This window comes from Delphinapterus leucas, chromosome 9, assembly GCF_059928025.1.
Source record: "Delphinapterus leucas isolate spDelLeu-1000000601 "Yukka" chromosome 9, BTC_Dleu_Yukka2, whole genome shotgun sequence".
Classification (NCBI taxonomy): domain Eukaryota; kingdom Metazoa; phylum Chordata; class Mammalia; order Artiodactyla; family Monodontidae; genus Delphinapterus; species Delphinapterus leucas.
The window spans coordinates 67,283,694-67,309,616 of NC_143137.1; positions in this window are offsets into that span (position 1 = coordinate 67,283,694).

Below are 25,923 nucleotides of genomic sequence, written 5' to 3' on the forward strand. Positions count from 1 at the left end.
GGTGTGACTTAATACACATAAAATATCATCACAGTGCCTAGCATATACTGTTTAACAAATGATGCGTGTTTCCCTTCCATGTTGAGAAGTATGTGCCTAGCCATATGTAAAATATACTTGAATTTTAAAATTAGGTTTCCCTTTTGTTATTTTCATTGCAGGAACCCAGAGCGACTAAAGATTTAAACTAATTGATATTGTCAATTGACTTATTAAAACTACAAATGTTGATTATTTTCCACTAAAAATTTCACAGGATCACTTAACAAACTAAAAGCTTTTGCTATCAAAATTATGAATAGATTTCATATTTGGGGCTTTCAATGAGATCACTTAACACCCAAGTATGCCTTTCAAAAGGTGTGGACACTGATTTTCTCTTTCGATAATTAACTTCTATACTCTCTAACCAATGTAAATAAATTTATTGTTCCCAATTTCCTCTTTTTACATTTGAGTTTAATAATTCATGAACAATATTCTATTCTCAATGTGTTTTATTATGTCAAAACAAAGCAGTAAACTGGTTATCAATATTTAAGCAATAATTATTAAATTTTCAATGAGATATTCAAAACAATGAAGAAGCAAGCATTTAGGCAACTACTGTGTGCTCTCAACTGTGCTTGTAAATTAAGAAATATAAAAGACATAATAACCCACAGAATCACAGATAAAATAATAAATGAAAAAAAGATAGAAAATCATGTATACTGAACACAACTATGTGACATAATATATCTTTGTGCGGTAAGAGGCTGGTAAATTTTCTTGGAGAACATGAAACTTGAAGCCTATTCTTAAGGAAAGGAATTAAAAATTGGAAGAGAGAAACGTATAGGTAGGAAAACAAAACAAAAGAACTTAATCCATAGATTAAGCCAAATTCTTTGATTGTGCTCATGTTTGACTGAGAAACAGAGGCAAATAATTACAATAGATTCAATCTGTAGGATGTCTTAAAATACAGATGGAAAGAAATGTTACTTTTTTTTTCTTTTTTTTTTTGCGTTATGCGGGCCTCTCCCTGCCGTGGCCTCTCCCGTTGCGGAGCACAGGCTCCGGACGCGCAGGCTCACGGGCCCAGCCACTCTGCAGCATGTGGGATCTTCCCCGACCGGGGCACGAACCCGTGTCCCCTGCATCGGCAGGCGGACTCCCAACCACTGCACCACCAGGGAAGCCCAGAAATGTTACTTTTGATGTCAGAGACCCTAGGGGTAATTTAGAGGTTTTTAAAGTACTCAAAACATGATTTTGAGCTACCTGTGTTAATTTAAACTAGAAATATACATGGAGTTTCAATTTCAACTTAAAATATTGGAAGATATGGATAAATTATAACAGATTTTATTAAATAAACTTTCTTTTTTGTAAAATTAATTTATTTATGGCTGTGTTGGGTCTTCGTTGCTGCGCGCGGGCTTTCTCTAGCTGTGGTGAGCGGGGGCTACTCTTCGTTGTGGAGCATGGGCTCTAGGTGTGTGGACTTCAGTAGTTGTGGCACTCGGGCTCTGTAGTTGTGGCACTCGGGCTCAGCAGTTGTGGCTCACAGGCTCTAGAGCGCAGGCTCAGTAATTGTGGCACATGGGCTTAGTTGCTCCAAGGCATGTGGGATATTCCCAGACCAGGGCTCGAACCCGTGTCCCCTGCATTGGCAGGTGGATTCTTAACCACTGTGCCACCAGGGAAGCCCAGATTCTTTATTTTTATTATTGATTTAGAAAAAAATTCCACACAAGTAGAGTTCATTTTATTATTTTCTGAAGACATTTTGTGAATCAAAATCACTTCCAAATAGATATAATAATATGTGCGGAGAAAGTATACATAGAAATAAATAATGCGTATGTATATAATAAAGGTATATATGTAGTAATAATTTGCCAAAACTTCAGATTGACACAAGATCTCTTACCAAGTTGAGTTTAAGTGGAGATAACATCATAAATGATTAATCCAATCAGAATGTCACTCTGTCAATCAACTATAAAACTGACATCTTGATAAATTAATAAAAATGTTTCTGAAATTGTCAACTGAACAAATTTGCACATTAAATAAACGTGTTGATAGCTGGACATATGCCCTTCTAAGAGCATGGAAGTAACAAATATGAAAGCTACAAACATTTGGATTAAAAAAAAATCATACCTGTAGGCCTTGTCCATCCACAGTAACAGAGTTGGCTCTTTGCATTTTGTTCTTGTCAATCACTTTGTTTGACAGCTGGGAGCCACCCTTTTCCTTTTTCACTGTTGCTTGTCTTTCCTGTAAGGAAAAAATCTTTTATAAAAATACTGAATTGTTTCACTACAATGGGCAACATAGAGAAGAATTTCACGGCTACAAACTTGGGCCCAGGTTCCAAATTTGGAGTTTCTAGTGAATAATATGAAAGCTAATGTTTTCTACTGGCTCAAAATATATGATAGATGTATGATCAAAATATCAGTTAAAGAAAGGATGTGAAAGAAAACCAAACTGTATTATCCCTAGGTACCCAATTATGACTCTGTTAAAAATTATTAAAGAACACTAAAGCTAATCATTTTCAAAAACAATGGTGCAGATAATAATACAGGATTGTAATGTAAAGGATTTGGTACTGAGCACTGAAAATAATGCTTATAAATACATGCAATATTGAAAATGAATACATGATGGACCCTTAAGCTACTATTGGTTATCAAGAATGGCACACAACTTAAAACACACATTCCATCCCAGCTAATTGCTATGTTCACCATAATAGAAAAAATTTTTATAGTGGTATTCTTCCTGTTTCTATTTCCTCTCTTTTCACTCTTTTCAACACAACCCAATAAACTTTTATCACCATTAATCCACTAAATCAGCTTTTATTAAAATCACCAATGACCTATTCATTTGCGCCTCACCTGTTGGTCAGTCTTCACCTTCTCAATTTTTAAACAGAGTTTGACAGAACTGACATCTACCCTCTAGAAAACATGCCTCAACTGGGTTCCGGGACACTTCTTTCTCTTAGCTCTCCTCTTACTTGACTAACTGCTCCCTCATAGTCTTTTTTGTTGATTTCTCCTCCAGCTTTATAATCTGTAACGTTTAACACTTGACCTCTCCCTTGGACCGCTCATCTCCACAATCTATACTCACTCCCTAGGTAACTTCATTTAAAACCAAGGCTTTCAATTTCACTTTGATAATGAAGACTTGCCTACCCACCTTAAAAATAAATCCCAAACTGGACGGTTATTCACCACATGCATCATCACATGGTTTAAGCACCCGTTATCTGCCTTAATTATCAGGCCTTAATTATCGTAGCCATCACCTTAATGGACCAATCAGCGTCCATCTTTTGTCTCCCTACAGTCAATTTTCTATATAACAGCCACACTTATCCCTTTTTACTCCACTCCAGCTACAACTACCTCACCTTTGTTTCTTGATCACAACATTTGTGCTCTTAAAACAGGGATCTTGCAACCACTGTGAACTCTGCTGGACTGTTCTTGCTCCTGGTCAAATGTAAGACAGGCTACTCTATTCCTCTCTGTGTGTGTGTGTGTGTGTGTGTGTGTGTGCGCACGCACTGTTTCACATCAGATCCTAGATCAGTGCCTGATAAAATCCCCATAAATGAATGCGGAAATAAATTAATCTTAACACTAAAAAATCAAAAAATTTAAAGTGCCTGAAATATTGTGTTGAGAAGGACTCCTGGGGCATGTCTAGGTTTGTTGTGAAAAACTGTCCTGATCAATTAGCAATGTCTGCCATGTGTGCTTAAAAGTTTGAGTGCCACGTATTTCCTATCACTTATTCAGATATATATACATTTCTGTTCCTATATTTACATATATCTTGTCGATTACTTTTCAATTACTGTAATTTAGGAAAATATTTTAAGTGGAAATATTTTAAAAGTAAAGCTCTTTTAAAATATATTAGGGCCAGATGGAACAGAAAACGTCTCAGACCAAAATAAATGCTCATCAGTGTAGTCCTTTTATAGTCCTTGCAAATTCATGGTGCAAAAATACTGAATATATTTTTTGTGTGGCTGAAAATGGATGGTGTAATAGGATTCCTGAAATTCAAATTCTTTGGAAAATGATGTACTTTCATATAAGCATAATTTCTGGCAAAAATATTGATATTTTAAAAAATAGATCATTTTTTCTAAGCTTGCAAATAACATTTTGTCCATAGATAGTTAAGGGTATAATGCATAAATGAGTGAATTATAGGGTGAGGTTTGGAATCAGACATCCCAAGTGGAATCCCATCTCTGCTACCTAAATACTATGTAGACTTAGAGAACGTACTCTTATTCAAAATGGAGTCAGTAATACCTATTTCTCAAAGTTGTGTATGGCTTGACAGAAAATGTATAAAGTTCTAATATTGTGCCTATGTAAGTGTATGTGCTCAATAAATGAAAGTTACTGTGAATTATGTAAAATAGGTATGGTTCTTCCATTAGGGTGCTCATCAATGTCACCATTATGCAAAATGCTTGTTATATTTCCAAATACATATATATGAAAAAATCCACTAGTTACAACAGGCATATATTTAAATAAGTAAAGCTCAATGTTTATATTAGAAAATCCATAGCAGCTTGTGCTGAGTGCAAGCATGTAACACTGTTGGTGGGTATGGGAATAATTTTTTTCCGGGTTCTAGCATGCAGGTAAATAAAACATGGGAAAAATGTTCTATAAAAATCTATATTGTGAAAGTTATAACTTATCTTATATGTCTTATATTCTGCCATGTAATCCAACAATTGTTATTTAGTATTTAATTCCTAAATGCTTAGGTTATAAGAACTAAAATAAAATTTTAGTCACATTGGAACTTGGTATTTGTGACCAGACTATTTATAAATGTAATTCTGGAAATTTAAGACATGTAAGTATATGTCTGTAAAGAGTTACCAAATTATCTATTAATATTATTTTATTCTTAGCTATGCATATAGCTAGGGAGAATCCTGTGTGGTGAGAATCTCCAGCTAACAGTTAGCAGTTGATTAAGTGGTTTCATGTCTCTCCAGGGAGTCATCCCTCTGAATAAACTGTGGACTAAACTAAACTAATGCTTTCTAGTAGCAACTGTAGCAACTGAAATATAAAAAGAAATTTTAAAACTCTAAATTGTGTTTTCAATTGATAAGATTTTCTTTTTGAAATCTAGACTCATAAGAGGTATATAACAAGTTAATAAAAAAATCTTCAGTCTACCCATTGGCAGGTGAATTTTATTACATAATCTGGATAATACTAAAACTTACATTAGTTTAAACACACACACACACATACACACACACACAATCAAGAAAAGCAAGTGGTTTCTTTGAGGGAAATATGCTTAGTGGGTAGAATTTGTGGAATTAATCAAGGCTGACAATTTAAAAACAGGAGAGACTCATAATCATTTGATTTTTCCCATGGTTCTCTTTTTATTATACTCATTTATTTTAGGTTTATTTCCAAATTGTATGGAAGTCTCTCTGAACTATTCACTGTATTCTACTTAAGCAGCATAAGCTAACAGGAGGGTAGTTGGATACTTTTTCCTATTTCCACTAAGAAAATCTTTACTTCTTTCCTCTTTTATATGAGGGACAGGAAGGGTGAAGTAATTGCATCTTTGAAAAATCTGATGTTCACAAAAATTTCACTGGCCTCTTCGGGGGGTAAATTCACCCTGACTGACTGAGTTCTATGATGATATTTAAGAAAGTTACTTCCTATGTTGAAGTTACTGAAAAGTTTCAGGAAGAGCTCACCAGCGTTATTCTGCACCTTTATTCAGGATAAAATTGCTCTCTAATAATAGGGGGCAGTGCTTATCACTTCACCGTCAGTTTTTTTTTTTTTTTTAAAGTTTTTGGGCTCTAAATCACAAAATAAATTATTTTGTTATAATTAAGGCAAATTTTATTCTGCTAGATAAATTATCCCAAATATAAAGAGTGGGCTTCCCTGGTGGTGCAGTGGTTGAGAGTCTGCCTGCCAATGCAGGGGACACAGGTTCGTGTCCCGGTCCGGGAAGATCCCACATGCCGCGGAGCGGCTGGGCCCGTGAGCCATGGCCGCTGAGCCTGCGCGTCCGGAGCCTGTGCTCCCCAACGGGAGAGGCCCACGTACCGCAAAAAAAAAATAAAGAGTTGGAAAATGATTGCTTTAATCAATAGAAATTATTCAAACACTGAAAAGGGGTACTCTAACAAAAAAATCATGAAAGAATATAGAACATATAACAACAGAATATAAAATACAGTTATTGATATTTCAGCATTTTCAAATATCAACCATTTGTGTTTGCTATGCAGACATTTAAAACATAGAATTCAATGTTTTGTGATCCTTAGACTACAAGTAGAGCAACAGATCTTAACTGGGGAATATATTGTATTAGAATTCCAAAAGAATAATCATCATAATGAACAGAGAAGAAAAGCTGAAAGGCCATTCACAGAAAACAGAAAGATGAAATAAATGAAATAAAAAGATGTCACTTTACATATGTGCTCTAAAAGAAGTCTTTTTCTATATCATGCTGATTCTCAGAAGCAGGGTATTTGTAAGTTGCTGAAAACTGCTTTCACAAAAGCGATGCTTACCACAATACTTAAGCCTGCTGTTATCGATCACTCACAAACGACAAGCAGCAAGTGATGATTACCTCAGGCACAGGGTTTTCTTCTTTTTGTCCAACCTCAGCATGAGAGACAGGCAGCAGCAAAGCACCACTATTGGTACAAAGCCACAAAGGGTGGGGGTAGGCGGTGCTTGGCTGCCAAGAGCATCCTTTACTGGAACCCTGGGACTTGCTTTCTCTGCTACTGCACCGCTTGCCCAAATGGAGACTTAGCCCACTCAGCCACTGGATCTAGGCCCCAAGAATTTCCCAGGAACCCTAGAATTTTAACCTGAGGAACATATGGATATTCACAATATAAACGATCTTCCTGAAGCAGGAGTGTTACCATGTTCATCTGGGCTTATACAAGTTATGAGCTCCAAGAAACCAACTTAATGACAGCTGCGCCTTTAATTATCGTAACCTTATTATGGGATTTGAACATTTTCCTGAAAAACATTAATTCATTTCAAAAATGGCAAAGGCTTTAAATCTACTAGAAATCCTCAGAAGTTGCAGCGAGACATGGCTGAGTAGCTAAGTAGTCTTGGTTTTTAGAAATACTTTTATAAAGTTTTTTTAAACATAACTATAATAAATGATACAAAGATTTCCATTTCTTTTTAATCAGTTAAATAAGTACTTATTCGAAAACAAAAACAGAAATTACTTTGGGCAGAGGTAAAAATATGGGCTTAGAGGCCGAATTCTAGCTTTGTCTCTGTAAAGACTTGGGCAAGTTATTTACTATCTCTAAGCCATCATTTAATTAATCTATAAAATGGGAGGGTTCATGTGACGACAAATTGAGAAAATGTCAATGAAGGTACCAGCATAAATTAGGCACTCAGTAAATGGCAGTAATTTTTAAAATATAAAAGAACTTGGTATGTTTTATCATTAAGTTTAACACAGGTACACTGCTTGGATTATAGTAAAGATAGGTGTTATGAAAAAGTACTTTATTTACTTTATAGTATTTTATTTGTTTGTCCACTATGTCACCATAACTTGGGATAATTGTTGTGATAATCTGAGTCTCTTTTTGTTTGTTTGTTTGTTTTTGTTTGTTTTTTTTTACGGTACGCGGGCCTCTCACTGTTGTGGCCTCTCCCGTTGTGGAGCACAGGCTCCGGACCCGCAGGCTCAGCAGCCATGGCTCATGGGCCCAGCCGCTCCACGACATGTGGGATCTTCCCAGACCGGGGCACGAACCCGTGTCCCCTGCATCAGCAGGCGTACTCTTAACCACTGCAGCACCAGGGAAGCCCAATCTGAGTCTTTTGTAGGAGGATAGAAGACAACAAACTATACAGAGTCAATCCTAGTCTTAACGTACTTGCAGGTACTACTCACCAACTCAGCCTGAAGGTATAATTTATATCTTGATCCACAGCCCTGGTTTTCATACATCGCACATGATGTGCATATTCTCTCCTAGGATAATTTCATACTGAGTGTGAACCATTTACAAGATTTCTGTTCAAGAAATCCTGATTGGAAGAAATGAAATTTAGGAATGGGAAGGTCCATGTCTAAATCATTTATTTGGGCTGTGTTTACTAGCATATGGTTGGGCCACTATAAAATTATGTGTGAGTGTATGGACCTCAACCTTACTCACTCTCCATTCCCTTTGTAAACTATAATAATTGATGGCCACCATAAGCCGAAGCTTAAAAGCCAAGAGGCAGCTCTCTTGTATATTCGTACTCATCATCTCTTTCTGCCAGTTGAGTTAAATGCTTAACCTAGTGATTTCTATGTAGTCCCCAATCTGTTTATTCAAGTTCTAAGTAGAATTTATTTTATTATTGGTACTGCGGAATTTAATTAGCACTCAAACTATTGAGTTTTGAATGTAAAATAAGTTCTTTCCATGAAAAATTACTTGCATCCTTTGGAAAGGCACAATAAAACAAGATTGTGTGTGTGTGTTTGTGTGTGTAGGAAGAGCAGTTAAGTTGGGCTGGACACAATGACTAAAAGATTTGAGAATTAATAATAGAAACAGTTTTTTTTTTTACACTCAAATTGCTTTGCAGATGCCTGTGAGTTTTTCTTATACTTTAAAACAATTGAAAGTAATTGAAAGCAATTACTTTCATTAATAAACAAATATCTTTTCACAAAATAAGGAATGCTTTCGTTATACTTTAAAACAATTGATAATTGAAACTTATCAAGGGTGTTAAGGCTGTGCTATATGCAAGAAAGGGTATATGCCATTTCCAAATAACAGATGTATCCACATAGAAAAGCCCTTGATCCCATGTGAAAAGTTTAGCCAATGAATATACGTTTACATATTTTAAGTAAAATGTTTAAGGTATATACACATTTTTCTATAAGTTCCCCTACATACACTTTAACCACATTTTCAATTAACCAAAAAGCAATTGTTCTTGATGGTGGTGTATAAGGCTTCTTGTGTGTGTGTGTGTGTGTGTGTGTGTGTGTGTGTGTGTATTCACACAGTCACCCATGTATATATCTATACATGTGCTTAAAGAAATTTTTGGAACAACATAGTTGAAAAAAGCTTATATAATGATTTCGGACACGGTAGAAAGTTTAAGTTAATGCAAACCAATACAGCTTGCCAAAACAAAACAAAACAAACAAACAAAAAACAGTATAGGAAGACTTTTAAAAACTTTATAGCAGACAAAGAGTTTTTCTTGACAAATAAAAAAAGCATGTTTTGAAAACAGCAGTTTTGGTCTATTTATTCAATCTATAATAATACAAATTATTTAACTAAATGTGGGAGATATTTTGAGATTAACAAGTCTAAAGAGAAAACTTTAAACCTCTCAGTTCATCATTTGATGAGCTATGATAGGGGCAAAAATAAACTCAAGGATCTTAACATATAAAGTTAATTCTCTGACACTTAAATAATTAGCCTAAATAATAAACTTTCCTAATACCTTTGTCACCTGAGTGTGTAATTTAACATCTACTTTATAATAATTATGATAATGATGGTATCAACTGACTTAAAGAATATAAAAACAGTTTAACATCTCTCTTAGAGTAGAAACATTATATTTCAAGCATAGCTCCTAGTATATTTGTTACAAAATGAAATTTTAAAAAATTTTAATGAGGCAGTCTACACTGATTAGAAAACGTTTCATGGGGAAGGGAGAGGTTATTACATTTTTGTGCAATTATGTTATCCTCTAAATAAATCATACTCATATAGTATTCAGATATTACGAGTAATATTTTCTAAGCAAGTAGATTCAAATTATAAATTTAGGCGAAAGAATACCACCTGAGGATATCCTTTAGAGATAACAGCAATTGAATGGGATATTGTCACAGAACAATGTGGAGGCTTTGCTTAATTAATTAAAAGGTAAAGTTAATACTTTACTGAAAATAGATGTTGTGGCAATGCCTACATTTATTTTCAAAATCAAAGTCATTTACTTTGTGAATATATATATATATTTTGTGTGTGTGTGTGTGTGGTGTGCGGGCCTCTCACTGTCGTGGCCTCTCCCGTTGCGGAGCACAGGCTTCGGACGCGCAGGCTCAGCGGCCATGGCTCACGGGCCCAGCCGCTCCGCGGCATGTGGGATCCTCCCGGACTGGGGCACGAACCCATGTCTCCTGCATCGGCAGGCGGACTCTCAACCACTGCGCCACCAGGGAAGCCCTGTGACTATATTTTATTCCATTGACTTTCTATGCAATGTCATATGCTAAGTGATTAATGTAGACCTACTCTTTTAAAAGTGATGAGGACTTCAAAGTGAGAAAGAGTTTCTCAATTTTCTATCATTGAAAAAAGCTACATTTTTATGGCTTAGAGGAGTGAACTGTTTGGGTTTTCTGCAAGGTTTAAATGTGACAGATAGGAATAATGCTATTCTTATACACTGGTCAAAACTCTGCAAAGTAACCTTTATTTTTTCCTGCATATTTTGTGCCATTTATCTTCTTGTTTCCCTAATGCTTGTCACAAATGTTGATTATAAAGGCTGCAAGTCTATCCCACATGAAAATACAAAGATCCCAATTTCAAATATCAAAATATGAGAAAAAATAAAGCCTACAAATTAACTTTAGTATGTCACTGATACAGCTCAAAATGTTCTTTATAACAATACGAGATGTATAAATGACCTATAATTGCAAGTGTGAAAACCTTTGCTTACGCACCTCAGGGACTGAAACTCCTGAAGTGGGCAGAGTCTGCTGAAAAAAGAGAAGCTCATATTAAAGCTGAACAAAAAAAGTCATACTGAAAACAAGTACCAGTGAAGGTTCTTATATCACTACACACGTGTGAAATAAATGAATACATTACAAATACATTTCCTTGTCATAATTTTTCTGCTTACTTCCATTAATAAACCAAAATCTTTTCATGAAATAAGGAACATTCTAATGCAGAGGGGATTAGACTGTAGAATTACTTATCCAAAATACAATTTCATATACTTAAAGTAGACTAATCTTTGGCCAGCTTCACAGACCTCTCTACAATAATACTGATGTATTACATTCATATTTTGGAATGAGAACTCATCTCCAAGTTCCATTATCCTTCATAAACCATTCTTACTAATTTTTTAAGTTGCCCGTTTACACAGCCCACCATTTCACTTTCTAGGCCAACTTTCAACCCTTTCTACAAATACTCAGTGTCTTTTGATGTAGACACAGCTTATGGTGCTGATTTTATTTTGTGATACTCTGGAAATAAAAAATATATATTCCATTAATAGCAGTAAAAAATAAAAAGATAAATAAGTAGCAAAATTTTACTTGAGAGTAATTATTAAAAGATTAGGTTAAATACACTAAAACCAGTCTTCATGACAGCATGTCTTCAATTACCCACCACCCTTCCTTTTCTAAGTCACATTGGGAAAGTTTTTTTCTGGCAAGAAACAGAAAAGGTTACCAAATTCCAAAAGCCTGTGTCCTGTGGGACTTTATAACATAAAACACAAATTTGGAAGAATAGGTGATAAATCACACTCAATACTAGATAAAGATTTTCCTTGGTTGCGAGGAGTAGGAAAGCTGGATGGGAAGCTAGTCCTTAGACATTTTGTGTCTCTAGAAAGAAGAGAGCAGTCAGTATATTTGAGTTTCCTCTCCTGGACCAAGCTATGTGTGTGAGACTCCCAAAATGAGAATGAAAGATCTGAGAGCACAGTTATTAGCTTACTGCCTTACCCAGTAGAACTCCAGGAAGGCAACAAAACACAAAAGAATAAATAGCTCCATGTGAGGCTTCATGGCTGCTTGTACAGATATGGAGTAGAAGGATCCAATGTACCCAAAAGTGGAACAGAAGGAGAAGAAGTCTAGGGCAACCCTAGAGAAAATTAAAGTGTCCAGGAATACAACTCTCTTTGGAATATATTTCCAGGGGCTTCCCTGGTGGCGCAGTAGTTAAGAGTCCACCTGCCGATGCAGGGGACACAGGTTCGTGCCCCGGTCCGGGAAGATCCCACATGCTGCGGAGTCGCTGCACCCGTGAGCCATGGCCGCTGAGCCTGCGCGTCTGGAGCCTGTGCTCCGCAACGGGAGAGGCCAAAGCAACGAGAGGCCCGCGTACCGCAAAAAAAAAAAAAAAAAAAAGAATATATTTCCATAATATAAGTAAAAAATTCTGCAGCAACAGATTTTTAGTAAAAAAAAAATCATGAAGTCTGGGAGGATGAACTCGAGTCAACTAACCCATTAACAGGAGAAGCCTATGAGGGCCATTGCTGTTGTTTCTCAGATGGATTGACAACAGGTTTGGTAGAACTTTCACTGAAAGCTTCTGATGTCAGTAATATTCTGGATTTCTGAGTCCAAGTCAGCCTATATAACACCTGGGGCAATGGGTGGTGGGGAAAATGTTTGCGTTTGCTTCAGTCGGGACCAGCTCAAAGCATTTTGTCAGCCTTCTTTCCTCCTTATTTCTTGGTTGAAGCTTAGACCTAAATAAACATTTAAAGACATGAATGTAGCCCTTCCATCTTTATCATAATATACAAATATTTGATCTCCTCAAATCCAGATTAATTGCCTTATGCTATCCCATTCCATTGACCAGGGACTCTCAAGCAATCAAACTAAGATGCCCATCAGGCAGTTTCTAGGGCATGAGTCTCAGATGCCTTCTATCTTGGGAAGTGTCAATGCTCACTGTGCATATGTCTGTACAGAGCAAGTCAACAGAAAGCCAAGTGAAAAGACTATAGTTACCAAATGATTCAGACTAACAACCAATTGCAGTGCAAGGACTTCAAATAGCATAGCTCCTATCCACCCCACCACTACCACCAAAAAAAAAAAAAAAAAAATCAATCAATAAAGGATATTTTTGAGCTAATTATGGGCATATGATATAGACAGAATAACTACTGATATTATGGAATAGTTAATATTTTCAGGTGTGATAACACTCTTGTAAATGTATAGAAAATTGTTCTTATCTTAGAATGTGCCTTCTGATGTTGTGTCATACTACCTGCAATTTACTTTCCAAAGGTCCAACTTATTATATACTATGTGTATATTGTAAAAATGTATATATATGCATACATAGTCATATATATACATATATATATAAAGAATGATTGAAAAATAATAATTAGTTCATATAGGTTGAGGATATACTGCATTCACTGTATTTTGTTTGAGAATTTTTGTAACGAAATTTGGGAGAAAAACTGATCTCCCTTTCTAACTTTTTTATACATCCTTTTATTCCTAAAAGAGTGCAAAAATGTTTCTACAACGAAATAAAATATATGTGTGTGCGTGCGTGTGTGTGTGCGTGTGTATGTGTGTATTGGGTTGGCCAAAAACTTTGTTCGGGTTTTTCCGTAACATCTTATAAAGAAATATAGGTAAGCATCTAGCTTGCTGGGAAAAAGCAGCAGAGAGAGACAGAGAGGGACCATTTGAAAATAAACGATAAAAGGGGTTCCTTAAAAAAATAATGTTTCAGATGAGGCAGAAGTTCATAGAGTCAGGTATTAGCCTTTTCCAAATCTGTTCATTTTGAGGGAGTGTCTAATGATGGAAAAAGAGTTCTGAGTTTTTATTCACAGGGGTTTCAAGTGCAAAAATGTACAGGGGCCAAGAAGGTAATACAAATGGGCCCAATGCCACGAAAAGGCAAAGACTGTGCCAAGTTGGATAATAAAAATCCCACTTTAAGACATCCCTTACAGAAACACGATGGGATGAAATTGAAGCCTGGCTGCCATGTTGCTACCACTTTCATAGAGAATCTGTAATTTACAGATATTCATGTTTGCAGCCTTCGTTTTTCTCAGAGTGGTGGTGACGTGAATTATCTACAGAGGGAGTGAGCGAAATTGGCAGAGAGGTAGCAAGATGGAGAAAGTAAGAAAATAGTAGAGATTTTGTCACTACTTCTCTGAGAATGGGAAAGCGGCTGATGAGTAACAGGATCAAGCGAAATTAAGGGCTCAGCTGGAACTAGAAGTAATAAATATGTAAGAGAGAAAGCCACCAGCTCTGAGAATCTCTCCAGCAATCCTCAGCCGTCTGAGAGCAACACTAGAAATTCATTCCAAGAATAAGGGGGATGAAAAGAACATATATATGAGCTCACTTTCAATCAAGATATGTAGGCAAAGAGTATACATTAAATTAACACGCTCATCAATAGCCTAACCCTGAGTTACAATAAGAAAACCACGGCATCTGGGCAAAAGAAAAAGAAGCAAGTTGACAGGAAACAAATTCAGAGATTACATACTTCTTTTTTCTTCTACCATGTATGATTTTTAAATATCTAGGATGAACAGAGTAAATGTTTCAGTTTTTTGAAAATTATCACGTGTGTAATTCTAAATGTAATGTATTTTTAATCAGAATTAATACAGGAAGTGTGTATTTTTTATTTAATCAAATGTGAGGTGTGACTACAGAGGAATGTGATTGATTTTATTTAATCAGTATCATTTTAATATTAAATAGAATACACAGTACAGATAATTAGTTTAAAAGATGCATTTGCCTTCAGGGCACTTATTAAGTTTAACCTAATATCAAGAATTTTTAAAAGTCCTATTATTCTTAAGTATTGAGATATCTCTTGTCTTCATATTTCCTAACATGTAATCATTTGAAATTGACAATTTAATTCAAATTGTCATAGGACAAAGAAAAAAATCTTTGATGGAGAGATTATTAGAGGTTTGACTTAGTTTAACTATAATAAGAGTATAGTACTCACATTAAAAGGGTCATCAGTTATTTCAAGAAAAATGAACAGAATTATACCTTCTACCTATATAAGGATGTTCATATTTTTTAAAAATTGCTTTCATGTTTATGGTCTCATTTAATCCTCCCAATAAAACAAGAAATCCCATTTTCCAGGTTGGAAAACTGAGAATCAGAAAGTTTAGATGACTAGCCAAGAAAATTAAGTTAGTGGCAGAATCCAGATCTATTGCTTCCCTTTGCAGGCTTCATTTATTAAAAGAACAGCAGGGTTCAACAAGAACTTTTTTTAAAAGGTTTCTTTTTAGCCATGTCTCATTTTTTAAGCGATCTGGAAATAAAATTAGTTTAAATGTTGATGAACACTCCAAATATTTAGAAACCACAAAGTATTACAGGTTCTGACAGGCTTGGATATCAGTATGGAGTAGCTGAATACAATAACTCCAGTGCCATGATAAACGTAAACTGGCCAAATAAAACTATTTAAAATAGCTTCTTTTCCTTATATAACTGGATATCCCTGGCATTAAAAAAAGTGAGAGACAGAAAAGCAGGTTTGGGAAAAGAACAACTGTCTTCCTAAAATGGTGCACTGCCTCAGTCTAAGAGGGGAAGCTGTTCCTTCCTCACACATGATAATAAAATGTATCCAGGGCATCTCTAGGTATAGAAACTAAATACATATTTGGTTTCCATGAATTTTATTTTTACATTGAAGCTTCATAATTTCTTTAACCTTTTATGATTTCACACATCCTTAAGTGTGTACACCCACACATCTGAACACAATACAAATTTTAAAAAGAAATGGATCAGAAGTGATTTTTATACTACTATTGCATTTATTAACATCTTTAATCAAAGGTTATTTCAGTGTATGACAAGTGTATCAATTAGAAGAAACATAAATTATTTTTCTTTTCAACTGGTCCTTGACATATCTAATAAATATGTGCGGGGGAGGGTTGGATTGGGAGTTTGGGACTAGCAGATGCAAACTATTATATAGAGAACAGATAAAAAGCAAGATCCTACTGTATAGCACAGGGAACTATATTCAATATCCTGTAATAGATTGCCAACAAACACATGGAAGGATGCTGAACATCTCTAATCATTAGAAAAATGCAAATCGAAACTACAATGAGGTTATCACCTCACACCAGTCAGAATGGCCACCATCAAAAAATCTACAAACAATAAATGCTGGAGAGGGTGTGGAGAAAAGGGAACCCTCTTGCACTGTTGGTGGGAATGTAAATTGATACAGCCACTATGGAGAACAGTATGAAGGTTCCTTAAAAAACTAAAAATAGAACTACCATATGACCCAGCAATCCCACTACTGGGCATATACCCTGAGAAAACCATAATTCAAAAAGACACATGTACCACAATGTTCACTGCAGCTCTATTTACAGTAGTCAGGACATGGAAGCAACCTAAGTGTCCATCAACAGATGAATGGATAAAGAAGACGTGGCACATATATACAATGGAATAATACTCAGCCATAAAAAGACACGAAATTGAGTTATTTGTAGTGAGGTGGATGGACCTAGAGTCTGTCATACAGAGTAAAGTAAGTCAGAAAGAGAAAAACAAATACCGTATGCTAACACATATGTATGGAATCTAAAAAAAAAACATGGTTCTGATGAACCTAGGGGCAGGACAGGAATAAAGACGCAGACCTAGAGAATGGACTTGAGGACACGGGGAGGGGGAAGGGTAAGCTGGGACGGAGTGAGAGAGTGGTATATATACTGACATATATACACTACCAAATGTAAAAGAGATAGCTAGTGGGAAGCAGCTGCATGGCACAGGGAGATCAGCTCGGTGCTTTGTGACCACCTAGAGGGGTGGGATAGGGAGAGTGGGAGGGAGATGAAAGAGGGAGGAGATATGGGGATATATGTGTATGTATAGCTGATTCACTTCGTTATACAGCAGAAACTAACACAACATTGTAAAGCAATTATACTACAATAAAGATGTTAAAAAAATAATAAAATGGAATAAAATTAAAAAATAAACATGCCATTTTAGGACTTAAAAACAAAATCCTGTAATAAACCATAAGGGAAAAGCATATGAAAAAGAATATATATATTGAATATATATATATTCATTATATATAATGAATATATATACATATATATATAACTGAATCACCTTGCTGTACACCAGAAACTAAAACAGCATTGTAAATCAACTATACTTCAATAAAAAATTGTTCTAGAAAATACACATATTGTAATCTTATCCAGCATCCTTTGCCTAACCACTTCTCACTGGAGCCAAATTTTGAAGTTTGCACCAACATAAATTGAAAGATAAAAAACATTTTTAACTGAGATGATTTCACTACTCTTATAACTGCTCACAAAAATGTTCTATTCTTACTCTTGTTACTGAGATTGTTTATACATATTTGCAGAGTTTCGTTCAGGAGATACTAAGAGAAGGGCGTGTGAAGCTCCCTCCTTAACAGCTCCCTCAACATTCACGTCTCTGTCCAGAAAGAAAGCACCTTGAACCGTCAGGCAAAGTACAACGGACATTTGGAGACTTAGGTGGTGCCAAATGTTTTCAATAAAAATATGTTTAAAAGCGGTATTAAAATCATTTCAAACACAGATTTCTACATACAAAAGCAATCAGCAAGAATAATGTTATTGTCTTGCCTACTTGATTATCTCGTGAAATAAAGCCATTAGAAATGTTATCCTACTTGGTTAGGTCTCGTAAAATTTTCAGAAGCCAATATGGTTACAGAAGTGTTCTTCAATTTCTTTCTGGCTGTGATCCACAATAAATATTTGTATATTTACACACTTGTAAAATAATTTCACAAAGACCACTTACGCAGTGTGTGCCACTCTCTGATCTATTATTCTCTTTTTTCATTTCTATTCTCCTCTACTTTACTTCATTATTTTTCTTCCCATTCCTTTTTTGAAGGTATAGAGACCCTAAATTTATTTCATACCTCACCAATTTCTTTTGGGGGAGGGGGCGGCAGCACAAACATAAAAGATAAGTTTAAAACATGGGATTCAGGGTAAGGCAGGTATTGCTTCTGACACTTGCAGGTTCTGTGACTTTAGGTAAATTTCTTAATCTCTCTAAGTTTCTTACTCTCTTCAAATGTAGAGGGAATATCATAATTATACCTACCATTAGAATTAAAAGGATGTCTAGCTAATAAGTTCTCAATAAATGGTAATTGTTTTATTAACTGTAGAACCCAAATATTTCCACTGCCTGCTTAGGGCTCAGCAAGAAAGGACTGACTGCACTTTCTTCATCTGAAAATATTTTTGTTGCTAATAAGGAGGGACCCCACAGATTTATCTTTTAATGAAAGCATCTATGTGAGGGCTATTAGAAGAGACAGAAGGAAGGAAAGGGAGGGAGTGGGGAGAAGAGATCAAAGCCAGAAAGCAATGAACCAAAAGGAGAGGGGGAGCGGAGAGGCTTAGAAGAGGGTGGGAAGAAGACAGTCTCCTTAAGCTTACAGACTGTCTCTTCCAAAATCTGAGCAAAGGAAACAATGAGTAAAGGAAAGATGGGAGTCAATATTTAGACCATGGCTTTAGTTTTGTGTTTGAAGTACTGCAAAATTCTTAAATATCAGATTCAGATAATTCCAAAATGCATTTCAAAATGAAACATACATGTCATTATTTTTTCATATTATTCTTTGGAACTCTTATTTTACAAATAGATAATTAAGAGTTACCTATTTATGGGTATGTGTGTGTATATATAATTGTTTGTGAATTTTGGGCACAGGAGTCCAAATGCAGTCAGTGGTTTGAAATAAAAAAGCACCCAAATAGAACAGATTAGTACCTACTGAATTTACATTCATAAAATGAATCAATAATACTCCCTGCTATGCCTATTTTTTCTCTCAACAAATATACGAACCTGTTCTAGAAATGTACCATTGTATCATTAGTGTACCACTGCTTTCTAAAATACAGAAAAATCACTGAAGGTAATGAAAGAATATTAAAAATACTATTTAGAATTAAAGTATTATGCTGCTAAGTTTTCATTTTCATCAATCTTGGAAAAGACTTTGAATTTAAAAACTAATGAGTTATAATGAGATTTGTTCTCACCCTTTGCCCCTCTAAATATGCACTGATCTCACACCAAAGCATTTTCTAACCAGGTTAAAGTCCAATTCTGTACTCACATTAGGCTTAGATTCAATTGACTTAAAATTTTACACTGACTGCCAGTCAACCTTATCATGAACTTTCATTATGTGCATGTAATTAATTGGGTCCAACGAACAATATCAGTACTGAGTTATAGACTCTTTTCCCCCGACCATATAATTAGAATATAATTACCCACAGGATATCAGAATGATGCAAAACCTTTCCTCTAAATGCACCCTCATTAGGAAACAAGTCTCAATGTACATTTATTCAATCAGTGTGAATTAATTAAAATGTTACTGAAATAAAAGAGGGCAGCGATAAAGAGTATCTGATATCTATTAAGAGACTATCACTTGAGATCTGCATGCACAGTTTATATTTAAACCCATTTAGCTCAAGTAGGAGCTTTGCCACGTAATGTTACATATATCCAGTATGCTAGGAAATCTGAGTAAATGAGTCAGTGTGTGCCATTGTTTTTGAAGAGAACATAATACACAATGAATACAAACATCTTAAAGAATCTGGGTAAAATTCCAAAGGCCCCACCACTCCCTGATGGATCTACAAATTTGTTACCATCAAATGGAACATATTTGGTGGACAAAAGTCATTTTTACTTGAAGTATTCAGGTAATTAGTTGTTCATCTCATACCTTTTTATTACAAGTCTGACCTATTTATTCTGATCTGGCTTAGGACATGATGGCTGGGAAAGTCTAGACTTACCAAAGCACTAACTACTTTTTTTTTTTGTTAATTGAGAAAATAGCCTCAATTACTCAGGCTAGATCAAGTGATTTCAATCGCATATTTTCTTTAAGCAGAAGGTTCCTATGCACCTAAGAATATATTCCTTTTAACAGTATGCATGGTATCATACCACACATTCCAATTACACAAAACATGGAAAAAATAGTAAATGCATAAGGAAGCCATAGGACATATGATCCACGTCCCATGGGAAGCTGCTGATTCACATAAAATCATTCTTCTTAAAAGCTATTTATCATGGCTTCTTTAAACCTGTCATATTGTCACATGCAATAACATTTTATTGAATAAATTAATAAATAACCATAATACAAAGGAATACTCAGCATTATTCAAGAGCGATATCATAAACAGTAGAAAAAATTTTAAAGCTATGTAGCATCTCTGTATAGTAAGATATACAGAGAATTTCAAACTTTCTATGTTGTTGCATAATTCTTCAGACATCTTTAGCTTTAGAAGTAGGTTTTATAAAACTTTATTCTGGTAATCAAAATTTGGTATTCATACTTATAAATAAATATGCAGTGGAAATTCTGAATGGGCTCTAAGAAAATTAAGCCGTCTACAAATTACTCTTTTTAATATATGCCTTAGAAGCAAACTCCAACCAATCTGTCAATTATTGCTAATTATTGCTTGTTTTTAAAGAAATTTTAACTCCATAAAGTTGTATATTCTAAACATTCTGAATGTATGTTATATTTACAAAATGGTATAATGTTTCTTTCAGATATTAGATTGGTCTTAGGCAAGACCAAAAACTGAAAGAAATAATGAACTCACTCTTGCTAAGCAAGAAGGGAGATTACAGCAGACAAGTTTGATTTATTTTGAACATGAAAAGTTTTTTTAGAACTTCAGTAACAAAGACATGCAACTATAGTTCCTTGCTGAAAATGCTGTGATTTGACTAACATTAACTAAAACACCACATTTACTAATGGTAAACACCACAAAAAGAACAAAAAAATTTCTAATATAATACGAACAGTTTTAAAATTGCATCTTGTAGTAAACATCAATTTTCATTTTCTGAGAATTAAGAGAGTATTTATAATATTTCACATGGACTACTGTATTACTTAAGCTATAGTTTTAAAAATCTGGTTTTAAATATAATTTAATATCCAGAGGAAAATGTCTTAATTCTCCCCAGAATTTTGAACTGTTCATTTAAACCCTCTAGCTGCAATACTACTTTATTTTAAATATTAGGCATTTTACAGTACCATCTATTGGATACTTTATACTACTGCAACAACATAACAATCACAAGCTTTTCAAAATTTAGTAATAAGTATAAAATACTTCAAATGCTACTCCAGAAACTAAACACAATGCTAATTTGACATTCATTAATATTATCTCATCATTATACACTTTAAACTCAATTTTATTAGCCTATAACAATAAAATTCAATTATCATGGGTTATCAATGATTTTAAAAACATAAGCTTCCCTGTTGCATATTCATTTTGATTTGTATTTAATATTTATATCACTGTCTGATGTATTTTCTTCTTGACTCAGGAAAAAGAGCGATGACTGTTGGAGTAAAAGAGCTGACTAAATGTTATTCATTAACTCAGGAAATATTTGTTGAGCACCTACTTCATGTCAAATTGAATTAGGTGTAGTATGTTGGCTTTCAGATCACTGTGGAATACCCAAGAGGAAATTTACAACATGATGCTGAGTATTAGGATCTAGAGGGTTTAAGGGAGAACAAGCTTAGATATATTCAAAGGTGGTAATTGTAGCCATGAAATTGTACAAGGTAATTTATACAGAGCATAATGATATTAGAATATAGTTAAAAAATGGAAACCTAAACATATTTAAGAACAGAAAGAGGTCTAGGAGTTTAGCAATACGGATAGTGTGGCCAAAGAGGTAGAAGAAAAGCTAGTAGAAATGTCTTAGATGACAGACATATGAGACCAGACATTTCAAATACTGTCAAATGTTGCAGGGGATTCAAAAAAGATCATTCTTGGAAAGGATGTCTAGTAGATGCTTCTGGTATTCCAAGGCAGATCCTTAGTTACCTGGCCAGGGCATCTACCCTCAGCTGCTCTGAGTGTCGAGTGCTGAGAACTCCCATCTGTACCATTTTCTGCAGAATTAGCCTTTGCTCACTGCAGCAGGCTCTCCAGGGAGCACCACCTATCCTGCAGGAGGCCACGGCTAATAATGACTGACACGGGTTACAAAATGCCAGCCCCTTGTTTTAAGTTGAGAAAAATCCTATGGTATGATTTTGTTACAGAGCCCCCAAGGTTTAGGCCAAGGCTTAAACTCTCTCTGTGACCACTTCTTTGCTCAAAGCCTGCCTCTTTCCTCTTCTGCTTCCTCCTCCCTTAAAGATTTTCTTTTTAAAATAAAGAAACATTCCTCTCCTTATATATCACACATAACTAAATCCCCGGTTCATGTTCTACTCCTTGGGAATCCAACTAAAAAGAGTGCCATTGGATTTAGGATGGACGGCCAGAATAGTTTTAGACTCATTTTACAGTCAGAAATTAGAATAATGTGGGCTGAAGAGGAAGGAGGAAATTTGACACAGCGAAGGTATCTTTACACCTGCATATACTTATGGCTACATTAAGAGGCAGGCAAAGACCACATCATACACAAATATGGAAAATAACACTGTACAGGAGAAAGAACAATTCTTCCTCTGGTATGGGTTCTTTGACAGACAAGTAACTAAGGGTATAAACAGAGAAGTTCAAGCACTGGACTCAAATTATAGTGCTGTCAAATGCTACCTAATATGAGCATGTTGGACTACACCTTGTTTGAGTTTTTTTCAATTGGAAGCTCACAGATCAGTATATTATCAGATTGTGACTAATGCCATAAAGGGAGAAAAGTGGGGAGTTCTAGGAGAGAGAGGGGCAGAAAATGCTCAAATGAAAGAAACTGGAGGAATGTAGGCCTTGGATGACTCAAGGATGTTGGAGAACTGGTAACCAAATGAAATAACTTGAGAATATTGGTGGTTGGGATGAAATAGGAGTAATGTCATAGGGAATAGAACACTAGGTGATCAGCTGTATTCCTCCAGAATTTGGGTTTCCTTGGGCAAATGAGAAGGAATTGGTGAAAGCTCCTATGAGTATTAGGAACAGAATTTAAAATGATAGATTTTATCATCTAGACTGAATAGCAAGGAGTGGGCATGGAGGTCTCCTATAGAACTAAACTATCCTTATTCCATATAAAGGGAAAAGAGGTTGAACTAAGGAATGAACACAGGGTTGAGCCAAAAATCACTTCACTATGCATGAAACTGCTGTATGGACAAAAAGTTATATATAAATTAATTCTGGCTCAGGTTTCAAGTGAAATTTGAGAACAGACAAGTTATATTTAATAGTAAAACAGAGGAAAGCATGTATCTAAATACTTCATGAGCACCACCATTTCATCTGGAATCATTAAAACCACAAAGGTTACCTTTGCAAGGCAGAATTTATTCTTAAGTGTCTAGTGGTGAAGGGACTCATTTTTACTGAACTCAAAATTTAAAACTTAGAAGATGTGAATGATATAAAGCATTTATTTCTACTGTAATGAAACCAGATCTGGATAACTGCCCTGCACTAGCCCCAATCTTTCTTTGGGGGGTATAAGCAGAAATACCAACACAAAGGTATACTTGGGAGTTTTTATGACAGTTTGGGGCCATTTGGTCTTACCAACGTTTAATGAGAATAGCCAATTTTGTACATCCTTGCCAACACTGAGTATTATCATTTTAAAAATATTTGCCAAAATGGAAGGAAAAAGTTTATTTCATTTTTCAGTTTGATAGTCTTGAATATTTATAAGCTTTAGGTTTTAAAACATTTTTTAGTTATTTGCATTAATATTACAAAACAGGGCATTTTTGTTATAATGCTTATGTTTATCTTGATGTGTAAATTTTGGTCTTTACCATTTTCTAAAGAAACTTTTGATTGGCCAAGGCTGTCAAACTTTTATTTCTCTTTTTAGTAAAAAAGATAAAAAGGTCTTCTAAAGGCAAAAATTAAATCTTCAATCCATGTTTGATTTATTTTAGAATAGGTATGAAGCAGAATTTATCTTAATTTAGTTTCCCATATGGTTATACAGTAATCTCAACTCCCCTAATCTCCACTAGCCCCTACCAGATTTGATATGCGACCTTCATCATATACCATACCATTACATAGAGTTCAATATGTTTTAGACTTTCTACCAGTTCTTTATATCTCCTAGAGCCACTATTACATCATTTTGATCACTGTAGCTTTAGTAAACATATTCTTAACATTTGTTAAAACAGGTCTTTTCTTACTACTCTTCTTTCTCAGAATTTACGTTTGTGCATATTCTTCCAGGCAAACTCTGGAATAATTTTGTCAAGCAAAAAATATTACATGGAAATTGAATTAAGTAGATGAATGAATGTGAAGAAATGTAGGTCCTTTTTAGTTCAACTTGATTTTCTTCAGTATACTTAGACTTAAGAGAATACTTTTAATTTTTTGTTTAGGGGTAGCAAGGTCTCTTTCCACCTTGTTTTCATTCTCCTTTGTACTATAGGAGATTTTCTTAACCTTCTTCTCCAAATACTGATTCAGTTGTTCTCAATGCTGATCTTTCCCTATGCAGATACTGATACATTTTAGTTTCTGATAAGGCTTTACATTTTTCTCTACATTCTTAACCTTCTAGATATCCCTTTCAAATCAGTATACTGTGAAAGAGATGTTTTCTTTAGTATTCTTGGTCATGTAAAATTATTAACATTTTCATCTGCTTGCTGCAATGAGTCTTCATGTATGACATCCTTCTAACTTTTAACTGCTATGCATGTTTCTTTGTTTTCTTGTTGCAGAATTATTACTATTTTATTTTGGCAATAGGTACTTATTTACACTAAAATGCACTTTGGCCATAAGCCATCAGTCTGCATGACAGTTGTTATAAAAAAGCAAAACCAAAGGAAACAAGTACTATACCAATTATAGCAATATTATTGAAGTGTATTCCTGTACCAATACAATTTCACATTGAAGAAATGAATCTCGGGTCTTAGTAATAACAGTAACAAGAAAAAAGTGTTCCTCTAAGTGAATGGTTTTTTTTAAGTTGTGAGTCTTCACAACTTAAAACAATTGTCAAGCCACTATTTCCCCCCTTTTCCAAAGGCTACTAAGAAACTCAGGGACAAATTTGCAAACCACCTCTGTCAACTTTTTAGGATACTGTGATATGAATTTCTAAGTCTAACTTAATTTTGCCACAAACTTATTATGTTTTATATTGCTGCTTATTGTATATTCACATAAGCTGCCTTGAAAATTGTTGGTAATAAGTTGTAGAATAACAATTCACTAATAGATAATCTTGCATCCTTACTTTTGAATCAGACACATATATGATATCCTTTATTTTGTTTGAGTCTATTTTATAGATTTTAAATTTTGAATATTTTTAATCCTTCTTTAGATAATGCTTATTTTTGTCTACATGTTTTAGATCTCTATCACATTTTCACTTAGCTGAACTTCCAGTTTATGTCATAGCCTTTTGTTTTTGACCTTCTGTAAATAATGACAAAACCAAGAAAGTACATGTTTCTTTCCTTAAAAAATTATTATAACTTGCTCTGGATACAGCAACATTTTAAGCATAAATTATCATAGAAACTTGTAGGAATAGTTTTTTAGCCTATTAAAAAATAAACTAAAACTTCTATTTAGAGTCCTAAAAATAGAATTCTATTACATTCATCAGGTAAAAAGTATCATTAGCCATGATACATGAACTTATTCTTTTATATTAGATCCTGCTTATGGGTATACATATTCTATATAATATAGCCTAGGTTAGCATAAAGATGGGCTATAAACCAATAAAACCAATCTAATTAAGACAATGTAACAGATAAATGGTTCATCTCACAATGCAGATGATGGAATCATCACTTAGTGGTGCTGGGGCGTTTTCAGATTTCTTTTACTATGTGCCTTTAAAGTGTATGTACATGGAAGACTATGCCCAACCAAAATGGATCTACACATATTTTATAAACATTATCGCTCTTTAGTGCTGAAT